This window comes from Somniosus microcephalus, unplaced genomic scaffold (genome assembly GCF_052327205.1).
Source record: "Somniosus microcephalus isolate GS21.2 unplaced genomic scaffold, FLI_Smic_1.0 unresolved_chr1, whole genome shotgun sequence".
NCBI classification, from domain to species: Eukaryota; Metazoa; Chordata; class Chondrichthyes; order Squaliformes; family Somniosidae; genus Somniosus; species Somniosus microcephalus.
Window position 1 is genome coordinate 11,512,850 of NW_028225179.1, and position 12,097 is coordinate 11,524,946.

At 46.2% G+C, this 12,097-nt stretch overlaps 1 pseudogene; it reads right to left on the reverse strand.

Moving 5' to 3' along the window:
* Positions 1-9,638: 9,638 nt before the first annotated feature.
* On the reverse strand, positions 9,639-11,417 carry LOC147093437 (uncharacterized; annotated as a pseudogene).
* Positions 11,418-12,097: the final 680 nt, after the last annotated feature.

Below are 12,097 nucleotides of genomic sequence, written 5' to 3' on the forward strand. Positions count from 1 at the left end.
CTGCTGCACCTGCATGCTTACCTTCAGCGACTGGTGCACAAGAACACCCAGGTCTCTTTGCACTTCCCCTTCTCCCAATCTATTGCCATTGAAAAAATAATCTGCCTTCCTGTTTTTGCCACCAAGTGGATAACCTCACATTTATCCACATTATAGTGCATTTGCCATGGCATTTGCCATGTTTCTGCCCAATCACCCAACCTGTCCAAATCGCGCTGGAGTTTCATGACATCCTCCTCACAGCATACCCTCCCACCCAGCTTTGTGTCGTCTGCAAATTTGGAGATATTACATCCAATTCCCTCGTCCAGATCATTAATATATATTGTGAACAGCTGGGGTCCTAGGACCGATCCTTGCGGTACCCTACTAGTCACTGCCTGCCACTCGGAAAACGACCCGTTTAATCCAACTCTTTGCTTTCTGTCCGCCTACCAGTTCTCTATCCAAGTCAATACCTTGCCCCCAATCCCATGTGCCTTAATTTTGCACGCTAATCTCTTATGCAGGACCTTATCGAAAGCCTTCTGAAAGTCCAAATACACCACATCCACTGGTTGTCCCTTGTCTATTTTACCAGTTACATCCTCAAAAAATTCCAGTAGATTAGTCAAGCATTATTTACCTTTTGTAAATCCATGTTGACTTTGTCCGATCCTGTCACTGCTTTCCAAGTGCTCTGCTATTACATCTTTTATAATGGACTCTAGCATTTTCCCCACTACCGATGTCAAGCTTACCGGTCTATAATTCCCTGCTTTTTCTCTACCACCTTTTTTGAATAGTGGGGTAACATTAGCTACCCTCCAATCCATGGGTACTTGTTAGGGAATATATTTTAATAACATAGATTTTAATATGATTAAACTAATGATTTAAAGAAATCTGATTATGCTTAAGTTGACCACGTGCCAAAGGATGGTGTGATGTATCAGATCCAACCACAGCTGGTAACGTCACATCGGCTGACTTAAAAACTGAGAACAATGAAAATGCTGATTTAGCTTAAACTGTGAAAGTGCTGATCTTAGCTTAAAACTGAAAGTGATGATTCTGCTTAACTAGAGAACAAAGGAATGATTGATGTACCAGAGATCCAATCAGTGTGATGTAGTTGAACCAACCATAGCTCTGCATGCATGCTGCTGAGCCAATGGTAATAAAGGGGGCGGCTACATCTGCTGTATAAAAACCAGCCATTTTGAATATGATGTTAGTCGGATAAAGGAAGCCAAACAGTGTAAATCAAGTGATGCAATAAATCGACTATTTAAAACTTACCACCGGACTCGCAAACTTTAATTTTAGTGTGTTGACCTCAGATCAGTGTGGTCCACTGAAATTAATTACCCGATCTAACAATTTGGCACTAAGAGCAGGGTTGCTGAAGGAAGAGATTGGATCTGGGACACTGGATCTATTTTTGGAGGTAAGGACTCCTCATTCTAAAAGTCCTCGGTCAGTTGTCTAGTCATCTCCCCTCCACGCGATTCCGCAAACCTCCCGGGTAGCGACCCCTCCGGGTGGTAAGATGGCTCAAGGTCCAATATAGAGCTCTAACTTACTGACTCGGCTGGAAAGCCTACGACTCGAGACCCCGAAGTAAAGAAATCAATATTATGGCACCACTCGATAAACCTACAACTATTAAGGGTGGGCGTGCCCCACCTGAGATTTCACAAGATGAAATTCTCCAGCAGTTGTATGACTATATAGAATTACAGTTTGACTTACCTAAAACCTGGTTCGAAATCGAACAAAAGTACAGTACCTCCTCCGGACAATGGTCTTTGGATGACATAAAAAGGGTCTGGGGGAAAACGACCCGTATGAAAGATAAAAGACGGATCAGATGGTCCTTGGCAGTTATGGGCCAGATCTGACGGCGAAATGAGATTAAGACACAATCCCAACATAATCACGACTTGACCAATGCAAAACAGCAAAAAGATGCGATTTATGAACAATTGAAAAAGAAAACAAATGAGCTTGAAAAGTCAGAAGTGGAAGTTAAAAAACTGAAAGGTGAAGTTCAGGACTGTAAAAAACAATTGGATAAACAACCGATAGTCCCAGTAGTTGAAGAAAAGGGTAAATGTGTCGGGACCTGGAAGGGTTACCCAGATCTAAATGAAATAAAGGAGGAAGGTCGTGGGAGACAAAGACAAGAAGCAGGTCAAGAGACTGAATCGGGATCCTCTAGTAATGTCAGTGAAAGTGAAGAAGGGAAAACAGGACCCCATTTGGCCCCGTTGAGACAGAAAAGGAAAAGATTAGAAAAGGAGTATGAGAAGAAAGAAGATGGGGAAGAAAGGGCGAAGTACCAACTCCACCCGTGGGACAGAGTCCAAATTCTGATTGTAATGATACCCAGGAGAGAGGGAAATAAGTTACACAGCAAAGTAAAGACTGGCCTGGGAAATGATGAGCAAGAATTAGATGCCGGATGGGATGCGATCCAACAGTGGTTACAAGTGATTAGCCCTACAAAAACGGATTGGGGAAAGATCATAGCCTGTCAACAGAAAGGGACGGAGGAAGTGTTAGAGTACGACGGGCGATTTAAAACTAACTGGTTGGAACACTCGGGGCTGAACACAGCAGAGATAAAGAAGGAAAAAGATCTAATTTGCAGACTAACCAATCTGAAAACTCAGCAAAGGAAGGAAAAAAACAGAGATTTGGAAAGCCAGGAAATGCTGAGATGCCAATGGAAAAAGAGGGAAAAAAAGAGAAACTTAAAGTTTTACTGACATGGAAGTTATTAACTTCTGTGCCGAGACAAATAAAACACAAGATTTGCTGAGTGAAAGGAACCTTGAAAAATGACTATGAATCTTTAAGAAGTTACAGTATTTCTTTTGTCTGATTAGATGTTCTTTAAAAGAAAGATTCTGTTATGTGTGTTTTAGCTCCACCCACTTCTCTGTGTTAAAAGCGTTTAAATCTTTTGTCTTGTCTTGGATTTTGGAAGTTTTAAGAATGTGCGAATAAGATTGTGCCCCAAGAATTGAAAAAAAACCTTTGAAATAATTTAAGTTAAGCTGGTGTGTAAAAACTGAGAAGAGCAACAAAAAGTTTGTTTAACAAAAGATTGCGATAGATTTTTGTACTTGCAGTGCAAACTGTACAATGTTACATTAAGTTTCAGTCTAAGATTTAACCTTGGAGTCCCGGTTGCTATGGTGAAATCTTCTAAAGCAGTTTGATTAAATTTGTTTAAATGTGAAAAACTAATTTTTCTCCAGCTATGTTTTTGCAGTATTTTGGAAAGACATTTGAAGAAAGGACAATAAGAAATATGACGTAATTTACTGTTTTCTGCAAGAATGTACTATTTTGTTTTGTTTTATCTGTTCTGTTCGTGTTTAGTTAAAGTGTGAAAACACAACTGTCTTTTCAATCAGTAAAGTTTTTTTTTAATTTACGTGAAGTGACGAAATTACGCCTGATAATGTTTTGCTCCACCTTCTTAAAAACCTGCAAAGGAGTTAACCCTTTCCACTGACAGCTGTTTAAGTTCACCAAGCAACAACTTTAGTATGAAATTTAAAGATATGGGACATTATTAAATTTGAATTTCTTAATTTTAAGTTAATATTTCCCTACAGTGATAGAAGGAAAATTATGATTTCATAAATGGAAGTTATCTTGTAAACTTATTGCATGATACTGTGCAACATGAACTTGTACTGGTAGTGCTAGATTTAACTGATATGGCTTTACCTACGTGGTGTTCTAAGAAAACTCAATAATTATACCAACACCTCCTAACTCAAGTGTTAAAACAAGGCGCGACATGGAATGGAGGTGGGCACCGTAAAAAACACAAACAGATATGGAGATGTAAAACGTCTGTGATAAATGACGCAACAACTGCCTTTAATATGGGTACCTCAGTTGTTAATACTATTGATTTGGTGACACTGGATCAAAAGGTTAGAAACCTAGGGTCTCGCATTAAAGATGTATTACAAAAGACAAATGAAACAGGAGAATTACACTACTGAATGGGCTCCTAGGGTTGGTATTGGTAATACCGTAATGGCACCCCATGCCCAAGGACGAGAGGTGTAATTACACTACTGAATGGGCTCCTAGGGTTGGTATTGGTAATACCGTAATGGCACCCCAAGCCCAAGGCACTACTGAATGGGCTCCTAGGGTTGGTATTGGTAATACCGTAATGGCACCCCAAGCCCAAGGACGAGAGGTGTAATTACACTACTGAATGGGCTCCTAGGGTTGGTATTGGTAATACCGTAATGGCACCCCAAGCCCAAGGACAAGAGGTGTAATTACACTACTGAATGGGCTCCTAGGGTTGGTATTGGTAATACCGTAATGGCACCCCAAGCCCAAGGACGAGAGGTGTAATTACACTACTGAATGGGCTCCTAGGGTTGGTATTGGTAATACCGTAATGGCACCCCAAGCCCAAGGATGAGAGGTGCACCGAATACAGAATATTGGGGTAGTGAAGGACGGAATGCACATATCCCACATGTAATTAAAGGAAAGTGATTGAGAGTGTAAGATTGAAACAGGAGAATTACACTACTGAATGAGAACTTGCAAAATGCTCTCAGGCAGTTTAAAAGAGCAGGAACAAAACTGGAAAAAAAAATCAGTCTGAACTCGATGATCTGAAACAAGAAGAAAATAATTTGAACGACTGCTTACTAAATCTCCAGGTAGATTGCCAGACCAAGGAAGAACTGGTTTCAGACTTGGAGAATAAATTAATGAAGTCAAAGCAGAATGAAAATTCTCTTGCCTCCCTTCTAGCTGAGAAGGAAGATGCTTCACATGAAAAAATTGACAGGTTAAAGCAGTTTTCGGAAAACATTGAGAAAAGTCAGGCAACAATAGAGACCGTGGAAAAAGAAAAGTTGAATCTTGAGAATAACTTTAAGCAACAGATTATGCTTTTAGAGAGCCTAATAGCTGAGAAAACCGCATTAGTGAAAGCACAACTACAGGAAAGAGCACTTCAGGAGAAAGAAATGGAAGAGATTAATGTAGAGCTAGTTACTGCTAAAACTCAGCTTGAAATCAAGCAGGCAGAAGTGGCCAGATTACAGGCAGAGGGCCAAGAGCTCAGGTCAAAGCTTAAATAGCAGCAAGTAAGACCTTGAAGAAGTATTCAGCCATTAGACGACTACAATCTTTCGATAAGATACCTGAAAGCCCGAGAAAGGCTTGTCTCGGATGGCATGGGTGGCACGATAGTGAGATATCGGTATGCGTGTGCAAATGTGATTTGTTACGTATGAAGTAATTACCATCCAGGAATGTATGGTGAATTTGCTGAACAACGGGTCTCAGACATGCTCAGTTACTTGACAACAGCAAAACATGAAATGGTTAATGTGGCTCAGGAGAGCGAGACAACTTTTAAAGCATTGACACATACTGCATCGAGAAACTATCTAATTGATGAAACAATCAGAATAGAGTTGGACAGATTGGGTGATTGGGCAGAAACATGGCAAATGCACTATAATGTGGATAAATGTGAGGTTATCCACTTTGGTGGCAAAAACAGGAAGGCAGATTATTATTTGAATGGCAATAGATTGGGAGAAGGGGAAGTGCAAAGAGACCTGGGTGTTCTTGTGCACCAGTCGCTGAAGGTAAGCATGCAGGTGCAGCAGTCGGTTAAGAAGGCAAATGGTATTGTAAGAACCGGGTTTTTCTGGTCCTCTTCTTGAGTTCCGTAGTATGAAGAATTCCAGGCTCGAGGGTTCGGAGAGTTAAAACAACATCATTTTATTCATTACTGTCCGGAGTGGTCATACAGCATATCGACAGTACATTCGTGTCCCGAGGGTCACATCGGGTTGGACACGTGGTGCCAGCATTTACATCCCCGGGAGATGTCTGACCCTCTTGATGTTCCACACGCCTTCTGGCTAAGAGAGAGAGTGTACCGGTGGGGAAGCCCCTATTATACCTTGGGACAAGGGTCACTACATTTCTTTCCTGGCAACAAGTGTTTTGTTACATCACTTCCCTGGCAACAAGCGTTCTCCAATGGTAATCACTAAAGCCCTTTCAGTTTGACCATGCTCTGTTCTTCAGTCTGGCAAGCAGGTCCTGACTTGTCTCACTGTTGTGGGCACCGAACAATGGCTAGTCAATCATTCTCTAGTCAGCAGTTAGGCCCTTTCAGTGACCCTGATCTGGTCGTTAGCACTTCGTTAATACTTGGCCTCAGGCTGGGGCAGGTATTTCTCTGTTCTGCTAGCTTTTGCACTCTGCAAAGCTGGGGCTGCTTTTTAATTTAATCTAGACTTGTCTTGTGTGAAGCCATTTTGTGAGCCAATTCATTGCCCATTTTATTCCCATTTCCAAATCCAAACCATTTTTGTAAGCCAATTCATTGTCCATTTTATTCACGTTTCCACATCCCTCCCTTTGATTCTTTATACAATCTACAAGAATCATTATATACAAGGTATCCTCTTGATAGTACACTTTATCAAGAACATACCCCGTGGCTCCATTTTGTTTGTGTTCTGGCCATGAACACAACCAAAAGGGTTTTAATTTCGAATTTACAGACTATGTGCGAGCGTGATCTTGGGTTTGGATTTCCAGTGCAACCACCAAAGCATCACGCTCAAGTACGGTGGGTCCCAGCTGCCCCTCACAGTGTGCGGTCTGGCTACCCTGAAGGTAAAGCCGCCTTCGCTATTCGCGAACCTTACCCCTAACTGCCGGCCAATAGCGACCAAAAGCAGGAGGTACAGCTGGGAGGACAGGCGGTTTATCGCGACCGAGGTAGACAGGCTCCTGAAAGAGCGCATTATTGAACACAGCAACAGCCCGTGGCGCGCCCAAGTGGTAGTGGTAAGGGGTAGCGAGAAGAAACGGATGGTGATCGACTATAGTCAAACGATCAACAGGTACACCCTACTAGATGCCTACCCGCTACCCCGCATATCAGAAATGGTGAACCAAATCGCCCAATACCGGGTGTTCTCCACCATCGACCTCAAGTCAGCGTACCACCAGCTCCCTATCAGACCAGAGGACCGCCCGTACACCGCCTTTGAGGCGAACGGACGCCTCTACCAATTCCTCAGAGTCCCCTTTGGGGTGACGAACGGGGTCTCGGTCTTTCAGAGGGAGATGGATCGCATGGTCGATGACCACCACTTGCAGGCAACCTTCCCCTACCTCGACAACGTCACCATCTGCGGTCACAACCAGCAGGATCACGACTCGAACCTCGAGAGGTTCCTGAAAACCGCACAAAAACTCAACCTCACCTATAACGAGGACAAGTGCGTTTTCAACACCACGCGCCTCTGCATACTGGGCAGCGTGGTGGAGAATGGGGAAATCGGACCAGACCCCGACCGATTGCGCCCCCTACGGGAGCTGCCCCTGCCCAACACTCCCAAAGCCCTGAAAAGGTGCCTGGGGTTATTTTCTTACTATTCCCAGTGGGTCCCCAACTACTCCGACAAAGCCCGCCCCCTCTTGAAAGCATCCTCTTTTCCGCTCTCTGCTGAGGCCCACACCGCCTTCAAAAGCATTAAGCAGGATATTGAGCGGGCCACGCTACAGGCAGTGGACGAGAACACTCCATTTCAAGTGGAAAGTGATGTGTCCGACTTCGCCTTGGCGGCCACCCTCAACCAGGCGGGGCGGCCCATAGCTTTCTTCTCGAGGACCCTCCAAGGCCCCGAGATCTGACACTCCTCCGTGGAAAAGGAGGCCCAAGCCATCGTGGAGGCAGTGCGCCACTGGCGCCACTACCTAGCCGGCAAACGCTTCACCCTACTTACCGACCAGCGGTCGGTAGCGTTTATGTTCAACAATAAACAGAGGGGGAAGATTAAAAATGATAAGATTCTTAGGTGGCGGATCGAGCTCTCCACTTTCGAGTACGACATCATTTACCGGCCAGGGGCCCTTAACGAATCCCCTGACGCCCTCTCACGAGGGATGTGTGCCAGCGCCACCGAGGATCGGCTACAGACCCTCCACAACGACCTCTGCCACCCAGGGGTCACGCGGCTGTTCCACTTCATAAAGTCCCGTAACTTACCCTACTCGATTGAGGAAGTTCGGTCTCTGACCAGGAACTGCCGCACTTGCGCTGAGTGCAAGCCTCGGTTCTACCGCCCAGATAGAGCCCACTTAATCAAAGCTACACGGCCCTTCGAGCGGCTCAGCTTAGATTTCAAGGGCCCCCTCCCATCCGTCGACCGCAGTGTTTACTTCCTGAACATTGTGGACGAATACTCCCGTTTCCCATTCGCCTTCCCCTGCCCAGACATGACCAGCGCCACGGTCATTAAATGCCTCAACAGCCTGTTCTGCCTGTTCGGTATGCCGAGCTATATCCACACGGATAGGGGGGCGTCCTTCATGAGTGAAGAGCTACGCCAGTACATGCTGTCCAAGGGGATCGCCACGAGCCGTACCACCAGCTACAACCCCCGGGGTAACGGCCAGGTGGAGCGAGAGAATGGGACAGTGTGGAAAGCAGTCACTCTAGCTCTAAGGACCAAGGGCCTCCCTATCTCCCGCTGGCAGGAAGTCCTCTCGGATGTGCTCCATTCGATACGGTCGCTATTGTGTACGGCCACTAATGCCACGCCTCATGAACGAATGTTTGTCTTTCCTCGGAAATCCACCTCAGGCGTATCCATGCCGTCATGGCTCTCCACCCCAGGTCCGGTACTCGTGCGAAGGCATGTGAGGGGCCACAAGACGGACCCTCTCGTGGAGCCAGTACACCTACTCCACGTCAACCCCCAATACGCATATGTCCGGCACGCCGACGGAAGGGAGGACACCGTGTCCATAAAAGACGTCGCCCCAGCCGGCATCGACAACAACCACGGCAATAGCAGCGACGACGATCACAGCAACCCTTACCCACCCACTATTCTTTCATCACCCCCGGAAGAACATCGACCAACGGCACCCCCACCAACTACCCCTTCAACAACCCCGGCGGCACCCCTGGCAGAGACCCAGGAGGCTACCGGGGACACCCAGCCGACACCCGCGGCACCACAACAGCCACGTCGGTCGCAGAGGACTATCAAACCCCCGAACAGACTAAATCTATAGAAGGGGTGAATGTGATGAAATATATTCCATTCATCACTGCCTGTTTTCTGTGTCTTGTAACTGCCTGCTTTCTGTGTCTTTTCCCTTCCCCCAGTCCTCATGTATTATGTATTGGAATGTGCTGGAACTGGTTGTGTGCAGGGCTCCGCCCATACCTGGCTCCTTTGTAATCTAAGTTCAGTCGGGCATCAGCCTCCTGAAGGAAGACATCTCTCGATTTTACATGTTATGTTCTGAGTTAATAAAAGCCTTACTTTTGTTCTGCTAACTTTGAGTCTCGGAATAATTGAGGCACATCAGAACACAACCAAAAGGGTTTTAATTTCGAATTTACAGATAACTGTGTAGGACCGAACAGGCTTCCTCTGGGGGTTCCCCCTCCTTTGCTGCGTCTACTTCTACCCTAATTCGGGAGAGGCGAGGGGGTATAGTAGCTCCTGCACGACTTATACAACATTTGATAATATTTACAAAAATAATAATTCCCAAAATTACACCACTTATAACAATCAAACCATACAGTAATTTCTGTCCCAATGTTTTCAGCCATGCAAACCATCCTTCACCCCTCTGGCTTCAATGAAGTCGGCCAGTTGATTTTTAATCTTGTCTATAGCGTCTTGGATATTTTGTCTCTCACTATTGACGTTTGTAATGCATTTGTCTCCTATAATCATACATACACCTCCCTCTTGTGCCAAGAGGTAGTCCAAAGCATATCGGTTTTGCATGCTAAACAGACGTAGGGTTGCCATTTCCTTATTTATGGCGGTTAATGCTTTAATGGTGCTATTGCCCAGGAGGGTGATTCCGCACATTAGATAATTCCTATTCTTGGCTGCTATCACTCCTGCGCCCCCTCCCAATGATATGGCCGATAGAATACCCCACCCTACTGAACTACCCAGTGTGGTCGGATCTCGCCAATCTGCACAGAACTCCTCGGAGACTGCCCGGCGTTTCTGTCTGGATGGTGTACTGGTGGGGCAGGGAACAGCTACGGGGGCGATTACTCCTATTGCGAAGAGAGAGGGGAGTTTTGGCGTCGCTGTTGTATACGTTCCATTGAGGAGGAACGCAAACCTGTGCTTTGCTCAGTAACATTTGACCTCCCGGTTATCAACCTTCGCAAACTGTGTATAATAATAGTTAAGGGGGTCATTTGAGTTTCCCCCAGACCCGGACAGCTGGAATGTATCGAATGGGAAGATCCATTTACCGGATGATACATGGGTCCCGTTACACTGACCACAAATGAATTGTCTTCCTGCTGTGACATTAAAGCACCTTTGTTCCTCACATGTACAGGCCAGCTGGCCCCTGTGTACCTGACAGTGGTGTCGGGCACATTGTTGTTGTATGCAGGTATTGTCCTGGGGGACAAGGGCATATACGCATCCCCATCCTTTACCCGTAAAACACAGGGGATAGCTACCTGACGTTGTGCAATTCTCACCCACGAGCCCTCGGCAACCGGGGTCTGTTGAGCTTATTAGCTGCACGCATTGCCCCCGAACGCCCTGGCTATATCGACCCGTCTGGCCCTTGCATGTCTGTTTCATTGTGTCAGCGGTATATAGTGGGAGGGGTTGCCAACCTGGTGTGGCTGCAAACAAGGATTCCACTGATGTGGCCAGGGGGTAGCATACACTCCGGTTTCCGTGTATCTGTAGGTGGGTCCGATAAAATAAGTTATTCTCTATGCCTCCTACCCATGTTAGAAAAGGGGTAAAGGAGATGGCTAGCAATATGCTGATGGGAATCATGGTACACAATAAGTCCAATTTATTCTTCTGTTGGGGCTCCTGTCGTATCTCTTTTCACGTGTGACGCGTGTATCCAAGCCTTCTTTCCTTGTACTTTCACGGCTGCTCCTGTGGTCAACAGGATGACATACGGACCTTCCCACTTGTCTTCCAGGGGGGCTGGCTTTATTTTCTTTACCCAAACTTGTAGCCCGGGGACTAAACTGTGTCCTCCCGGTGGGGGTTCTTGCCAAGCTGCGCTGACCTGTTGGGAAGCAAAACTGACAGCATCTGTTAGATCTTTGCAATACTTTAGTACTGTGTCACTTAGAAGATGAATGTCAGCCCTACGTAGATCTATTGTTCCGGGTAGCGACATTGGTCTACCGGTAACGACCTCATAGGGGCTGAGTCCAGTGGTCCTATTCGGGGTGGCTCGAATACTACATAGGACAAGGGGTAGGGCCTGAGGCCATGGCACTCCTTCAGAGTGGTACTTAGTGAGCCATTGTTTAATTGTCCTGTTTGCTCTTTCCACTTGTCCCGATGATTGGGGGTGGTATTGGCAATGCAATGACCATTGTATTTGTAGTAGTCTGCAAAGTTCTTTTTCCCTTGTTTCATGGGGGCCGAAACACAAGGTGATTTTGTGGGTTCTATCAAATTCTGTTGTAACCGCCCACCCTGCCAATCGGGTTCCTTTTTTCACAAAGGATGACCCATCCGTGTAAAGGACCATTTCGGGATTGTGTAAGGGTAGTTCCTGTGTCTCAGCCCTCTGCTGCTCAACTTTCAGCACTTTCTCGAGAGCCAGTTTCTTCCCCGAGATTTCCCTTGGTCGATTACACTTTAGTTAAAAGTCTCGCTTGCTAAATACACCACCTTAGTCTTTCCATCTAATGGGCAGTCTTGGGCATATTGTGTGGGGAAGACCGTTAATTCTGCTCCTGTATCCAATAGGCAGTCTACTTCCAGTGGGGGTGAGCTATCTGTTTTTCCCACCAACAAAGTCATATAGAGGCCGTCCCTGGCTTGGGTGATTAAAGCTCTCAGTTGCCAAGGTACCTCTACCTTCGGGGGTTCGTTGGTGGGGTCTATTGGTTTTTTGAATGCTGTCGGGCCATGCTGTCGAAGGTATCCCTTCCGGTGGAGTTTGAGTTCCGGTACATTTCTACCATCGCCATCTCTCCAGGGCTAAGGGTCGGTGGGGAGGGGGTAATTGCCTGGGTGTCATACAGGCCGGCGGCACCCAGGGT